Source organism: Solanum lycopersicum, chromosome 12 (assembly GCF_036512215.1).
Source record: "Solanum lycopersicum chromosome 12, SLM_r2.1".
NCBI classification, from domain to species: domain Eukaryota; kingdom Viridiplantae; phylum Streptophyta; class Magnoliopsida; order Solanales; family Solanaceae; genus Solanum; species Solanum lycopersicum.
The window spans coordinates 61,545,831-61,553,658 of NC_090811.1; the positions used below are offsets into that span (position 1 = coordinate 61,545,831).

Consider the following 7,828-nt stretch of genomic DNA (forward strand, 5'->3'; position numbering starts at 1 on the left):
ATAATTTACTTGTACATTGTAACTTAGTATTACTTGTGATTTCATTTACAATTTTACAGATTGAAATAGCTAATTTTACTACTGCAACATCCAACACGTCCAGAAAGAGGGCAAGAAAGTCAACACCTTTATCTTGAAGGATATGGACTCCAGAAGAGGAACTTACTCTTATAGATGGATTAAAAGAATTGTGTGTTAATGGTTAGAAAGGAGATAATGGAACCATTAGACATGGATATTTAATGGAATTGGAACACTACATGAATGCTCGTCATCCTAGTTGTGGATTGAAATCTCTACCACATGTTGATTCTAAAATAAGAGCATGGAAAAAGAGTTGTGCAACCATATCGTTGCTAAAGAGTCGAAGTGGTTTAGGATTTCAATATAGTGACAGAAGTATCTTAGTTGATTATCCAAAAGCTTAGGATGACTTGATAAAGGTGGTTTATATTTATTTGAAATCATTAGGCAATTTCTACTTACTTGTATTTTCTCTTGGTTATGGATCTTTGTTTTTGGAATATTGACAGTTACTTTATTTATTTTCTTAGGTTGATCCAAATGCCTAGTCAATGAACTTTAAAAAATGGCCATTATTTGCTGACTGGGAAGAGATATTTGGCAAGGATAGAGCTACTAGAGAGTTTGCAGAAGGGCAAGAAGATGTTGTTGAAGAAATACAAAGAATTGAATCTCAAGAAATTACTAATGGCATGTCTATGGGATTTCCTATTGATGTTGTCGGCATAGAGAATGCTTCAGCACAAGAGAAAATCAAGTTGCTCAAAAGGAACCTAATGTATCAACTGGAGCAACACAAAGTCCATTTACCGCTCAAGATGAACCTAATGAATCAACTAGAGAAACACAAAGTTCATTCACCGCTCGAAAAGGTGAAACCCATCAATCTCAGAAAAAGGGCAACTTTTTTAAAGCATCATCTTCTAAAGTCAACGAAAAATGTAGATGCAAAAAAATAAAAACACTTGAAGATGATAATGAGACTGTTCTTAAAGGTTTGATGGAGGTGATGAAACAATTCACTGAAAGTCATGATAAGAGGATTCCGTATGATTCTTTGTAAAAACTGATCGAATGAGAATTCTGTTAGTGTGGTTAGATTCAGAAGGTCACTTTTGTTCTAGTATGATTGTTGGTTCAGGTTTTGAGGCTTTCGTTTTAAGTTTGTGCAATTAGGCGTTTTAACTTTGAAATTTTGTCAAAGTTTGATTTCAGTCAATATTCTTGGTAAAAGCTGATCGGATGAGAATTCCATTAGCATGTTTAGATTCAGAAGGTCATTGTTGGTCTAGTATGATGGTTGGTTCATGTTTTGAGGCTTTCGTTTTGGAGTTTGTGCAATTAGTCGTTTTAACATTGAAATTTAGTCAATGTTCGATTTCAGTCAATATTCTTGGTAAAAACTGATCGGATGAGAATTTCCGTCAGTGTGATTAGATTCGGAAGGTCATTTTTGTTCTAGTATGATTGTTGGTTTGGGTTTTGAGGCTTCCGTTTTGAGTTTGTACAATTAGGCGTTTTACTTTGAAATTCAGTCAAAGTTTGATTTCAGTCAATATTCTTGGTAAAAACTAATCAAATGAGGATTCCGTCAACGCGGTCATTTTTGGTCTAGTATGATTATTGGTTTGGGTTTTGAGGCTTTCATTTTGAGTTTGTGCAATTAGATGTTTTAACTTTAAAATTTATTCAAAGTTCAATTTCAGTCAATATTATTGGTAAAAACTAATTGGATGAGAATTTCGTCAGCGTAGTTAGATTAGGAAGGTCATTTTTGGTCTAGTATGATGGTTGGTTCGGGTTTTGGGGCTTCCATTTTGAGTTTGTGCAATTAGGCGTTTTAACTTTGAAATTTAGTCAAAGTTCGATTTGAGTCAATATTCTTGGCAAAAACAAATCGGATGAGAATTTCGTCAACGTGCTTAATTTCGAAAGGTCACTTTTGGTCTAGTTAGATTGTTGGTTCATGTTTTGAGGCTTTCGTTTTGAGTTTGTGCAATTAGGCGTTTTAACTTTAAATTTAGTCAAAGTTCAATTTCAGTCAATATTCTTGCTAAAAGCTTATCAGATGAGAATTCCGTCAGCGTGTTTAGATTTGGAGGTCATTTTTGGTCTAGTATGATGGTTGGTTCATGTTTTGAGGATTCCGTTTTGAGTTTGTGCAATTAGGCGTTTTAACTGTGATATTTTGGCAAAATGGTTTTCCAACAATTCTAAAATCTGTCAAGCCTGTTTGTGTCATTAGTTCTCAAAGTCTAACTTAAGAATCCATGACAAGATTATCATTCAATTGTCATTCACTCCTTAGAATTTCATTAATCTTCCATTATTAACCAAAGGTCAGGTGGATTTATTACATTAAATGCAGATCATTTTCATTGTGTATGGTAGGTAGATAGTTCTGACCTTCATCACTTCTAATTTAATATAATGAGATACGTTGTATGCCTTTTTATACATCTGAAATTTTATTATCTTCTAAGAGGCATAGAAGACATCTCAATCTAAATTCTTTCTTTGAGGTTAGAAGCTTTTGAAATCTTAACATATTATGATGCTTTTCTTCTTCTTCTTCTTCTTCTTATTATTATTATTATTATTATTATTATTATCATATTGTGTTTTTTTCTTATAAATCTTGTGAGAGACAAATGCAATATATGTGAAAATAAGTTAGTATACTTTTATAGTCAATTATAAGTTGGTATAAATTGTGTTTTTTTTACATTCTTACACACTGGCAGTTCCACTAAAAGAAGTTCATGTCTCAAAAAAGGGCAAGCGTGTGGACTCAAGAATAGGAACTCACTCTAGTTGATGGATTAAAAAAGTTGTGTGCTAATGATTGGAAAAAAGATAATGGAACCTTTAAACATGGATATTTGATAGAACTGGAACAACAGATGAATGTTTGTAATCCTAACTACGGACTGCAAGCTCAACCACATATTTTTTCAAAAATAAGAGGGTGGCAAAAGCATTATATGACCATATCATTTGTAAAAAGTTGAAATGGCTTAGGATTTCGATACAACGATGGAATTGTCTTGGTTAATGATCCAAAAGCTTGGGATGACTTCGTAAAGGTGATTTACAATTGTTTAAATTGTTAGTAAGCTAAAGCTAGTTAGTTATATTTTCTCTTGGTGAATATAATGTCTTTGGGTTATTATCAGTTACTTCATATACTTGTTTCTTTTCCTTAGGTTCATCCATATGACAAGTCAATGATATATAAGAAATGGCCATTATTTGCTGATTGAGAAGAGATATTTCGCAAGGATTGAGCTACTGAACAATCTACCGAGGGGCCAGAAGTTGGTGTTCAAGAAATAGAAAGAACTGAAGCTCAAGAAGATGTTAATGACATGGCTTTGGAATTTCCTATTATTGTTGTTGATGAAGATGATGCTCCAGCTAAAAAAGAAGATCAAATTCCTGAAGGGGAACCTACTGTATCAGCTGGAGCAACACAAAGTTCATGGAGTGATTTTTAAGCATCAATGAACTTGATCAGTGCAAATTTTTATTGATGATAAACTATAAACATTTGAATGGTTTTTGGTGTAGCTGCTTTGTAAGGTGTAACCATGGCCTAGTTCACTCTTATTTTGCCTATATTTATGTGCTGGTTTATATAATTTAACAATGTGTTATGTAAGTTTCTTTCACGTTTAATGAATGTGTGTCTAGTTTGATTCTGTGAGGCCGCAGTACTAAAATTTCAAGTTTGTCTTGATGGTATATGTTAGATTTGGTGTACTCTTCATCTTGTAAAATCTATTTTGTCACTATTTGTTGCTTGAAAAATGGACTCTCAATTTTAGGATATGGTAGTATGTGAAAATTGTAACTGAATGAATTATTTAGTATGACGATACTGGAATTTATATTTAATGTACTCTATTATTATTTCAAAAATTAAGTAGACATTCAAATTGTTGAGGATATTGTTTATGGGTGAGGACAATATCGATAATTGTTGAGGATAGTGTCTAGCAATAGATTGTTCTGTTGGAAGTAAGCATCATCTGTCAATAGATCTTGCAATTGGAAGTAAGCCATATCTATAAATATAAATATCAATGGCATTGCTTGAAGTAAGCATTGGAGCTTCCACTTTGTAAGTATGATATCCTTCATCAAATAGAAAAAAAAACTTCCTCATTTCTATATTATAGATTATTGAAGTGAAGGCTCCAAATATAATTGTAGCATTAGTACGCGGTGTTGATCAAATGTTAACTTATATGTATCTATTTTTGTTATATGTACACATAATTATATGTACTAGCATATCAATAATTCTCAACTATTACAATATTGATCCCGTGTTAACACATGTCACATATCGGTTCAACTATATGAGGAAGTTGAAAAATGTGTCATTCAAGTTTCCGTCTAAAACTTTGCCTAAGCAAAATGCAAAAAACAAATAAAAATACAATGGTAAGAAATATCTAAGATATAACAATATAAATAAATTATTTTTTTAATAAGTATTTAATGTTTATTAATTTTTAATATAACAAACATCAGCCAAAATAAATATTGAACTCTGCATAATTAAACTCTGCATAATTAAATTCCGATAACTAAATCCTGCATAACTAATACCTGCAACCAAACGGCCCCTTATTGCAACTAGCATTGTCCAAAGTAAGAGTGAAAATCTTCTTTTCAATGCCCCATTCCTTGATAAACTCGATAAGCAAAGGACCCAAAACTGCACCGGAATGTGGAGGCGGAACATGACGAAAGATTAAGACTCTCTTTTGAAGATTTCAATTCAAATCAACATAATGAGTTGTTAAACACATATAACCATTTGACACTGCAGAAGTCCACATGTCTGAAGTCAGACAAATTCTACTAGGAATCATTGCAAGCTCACACTATAAAAATTCTTTCTCCCGATCATATAACTTCAATAAATCAGCCTTAGACGTATTTCTTGAGATAGTTTTCATATATGATTTATGTATGAATGGATATCTCTGTTTCCTTGATGTTCAACAAAGCAAAAAAGGATAATTATGCTTTATAATAGCAACAAACACTTTTTCACGATAAATTATTTGATCAATTTGTGCATATCCATGTTCTTGTGGGTTATCCAAGTGCTTTCTAAACGACGTTTCAGAAATGTAATGCCAACATAGGCTACAAATGCTTCCTTACATACCTGACATTGTGCTTGGCAATTTCAAGAAGTACTTCAAACAATTGAAGTATTTCTTTTTTGTCGTTTTCTCGAGATAGACGAACTGATTTCACAAGAAGCCTCATTAGCCTCCATACATATCTCTGTCAAAGAAAAACAGGTATTGTGTTGTGGATATAGAAACATTCTTTGCAATTTGATGATGAGAATGAATTTTCTTTCCAACTTGATTTAAAAACTCAAGGAAATACATACCTTAACAATGAATTTTTTCAGCAGAGAGTTGCAATTTGATGATGAGAACAAAAGAAAATGCACATCTTAACAATGGAGTTTTTCAATAGAGAGTCGAGAAATGGAGAAAAAATTGAGCATTGGTCTTGCTGATTTGAGTGATTTCTGCGTAGCTGTGAGCTGTATTAGGGATTTTCCCAAAAAGAATTGATCTGTTACGGGCCAAAAATGGGCACCCACTATTAACCCATACTGACCATATTTAAGTGGGCTTTTAAATAAGCTTAAATCCATATTTAACCATTTAGAAAGTGAATGATCCAACTTATTTAATTTGAACAAAATGGGCTAATTTTATAGATATGGGCTGAAATTGTCACCCCTACCTATGGTTGCCACCTACTGGTCGTAGATGGACCCACACCCCGCATGGGGGGCCATGAGTCAAGGCTTGTAACTTTAGGCCACAAACCACTCCCACAAAGGTTTTAGTACGCACTGTGACTCCACGTACGATCCTTAGGTGGTGGATTCGTAAGTCTAGGCAGTTTTTGTCATTTTAGTTTTAGGTTAGGGGTTCATGGGTTAATTCGTTAATTAATAAAGGTTTAAGGTATGTCAGTTATTTAGTTATTTAGACATCTATATAAGATTAATAGTCCCCTAAAATAAGTCATATTAACCTACTCTCGAACCCACACAAATTCCCTCCAATAAATCCTCTCTCTAAAAGTAAAGAAGAAAAAGAAAAGAAAGAAAGTTAAGGCAGCAACTTAAATCGATTTTCACCATGGTTCAAGCTCTTAGGTATGATTTCAATCTAGTGGATAATATTTAATTATGATTGTATTAACATAGAATTATTATGATGAATTCATGTGATTTCTATGATAAACGCTAGTCTATTTGATGAATGTGTTGTCAAATTGAAGGTTCGTGAGTGATCTTCCTAAATTAGTGCCATGTGTAGTAATTGTTCAAAGTTAGGATCATATGATCATGAATTGAACTAAACTATATTGTATATGATGAATCTTGACATTAAAAGTTAGAATTGAACCTTTATGATAAATTATGACTAGAATCACATAGTAATGATGAATATGATTAGAATACCTTGAAATGGTTCCACGCTCCATCCTAGTAATTATGACTAGAATCATCTAGTAATGGTTCCACACTCCATCCTGCAGTCATATAGTTCTTGACTGAGAGGGTGTTGGAGAAGTCTTTGTAGGGAGACTAAGTCTCAACCCACGAGCATGACCTACAGGGCGTCACTCCCTTGACGGTCCATCAAATGCATTTGTGGAGGGATGTTGTCTTTTGACAGCTTTTGGTCAAAAGTTTGGGTCCTTCTAAAGGACCCCTTAGTTTGTCCTTCAGGGTCGTTACCGGATGTGTTGACCTAAAACATTTTGTACCTATTTAAAGTATCTTTAGAAGATTTAGCCATCATACGACACTTCCAACCCTTCACGAGACCTAAGAACACCTACTAGTTTAATTTCACTAGAATGCGGACGTCATGGTTGTTTCTTGACGTTTAGAATCTAATAGTGTTTGTTAAATTAATTAACTTGGTTTGGAATTATCATAGTCTAAATGTCATGAAACAATCATGACATCCTAAATCTACTGAAATTAAACTAGTAGGTGTTTTAAGGTCTTGTGAAGGGTTAGAAGTATCGTATAATGGTTAAATCTTGTAAAAATACTTTGAATAGGTACAACAATGTTTTAGGGTCAAAACATCCGAGTACGACCCCCCCCCCAAGGACCAGTCAAGGGGCCCCTTAGGAGGACCCAAACTTTTGACCAAAATCATTCAAAAGACAACAGCCCTCCACGAATGCATTAAATGGACTATTAAGGGAGTGACGCACCGTAGGTCAGGCTCGTGGGTTGAGTATGTCTCTCCACAAAACCTTCTCCAACACCCCCTCAGTAAAGAACCATTAGGGTGAAGGATGGAGCGTGGAACCAGTACTAGGTGATTCTAGTCATAATTACTAGGACGGAGCGTGGAGCCATTTCAAAGTATTCTAACCATATTCGTCATTACTAGGTGATTCTAGTCATCATTTATCATAAAGGTTCAATCTAACTTATAATGTCAAGATTAATCATATACAATATAGTCTAGTTCAATTCATGATCATATAATTTTAACATTGAACAATTACTACACATGACACTGATCTAGGAAGATCACTCATGAACCTTCAATTTCACCTCTAATGGCATAAACATACAAAATATCACATTCATCAAATAGGCTAGGGTTTACCATAGAAATCACATGAATTCATCATAACAATTCTATGTCAATACAGTCATAATTAAGTATTATCAACTAGATTGGAATCATACCTAAGAGCTTGAACCACTGGTGAAAATTGACCT

The 7,828-nt window shown here is 33.6% G+C and overlaps 1 long non-coding RNA gene across 1 annotated transcript; it reads right to left on the reverse strand.

The window, feature by feature from the left end:
• Nucleotides 1-4,485: 4,485 nt before the first annotated feature.
• Nucleotides 4,486-5,661, reverse strand: LOC138340624 (uncharacterized). Its single transcript, XR_011213318.1, has 3 exons — nucleotides 5,444-5,661; nucleotides 5,210-5,331; nucleotides 4,486-4,750 (listed from the first exon to the last, which is right to left on the reverse strand). It is a non-coding gene; the product is annotated as an uncharacterized lncRNA (long non-coding RNA).
• Nucleotides 5,662-7,828: the final 2,167 nt, after the last annotated feature.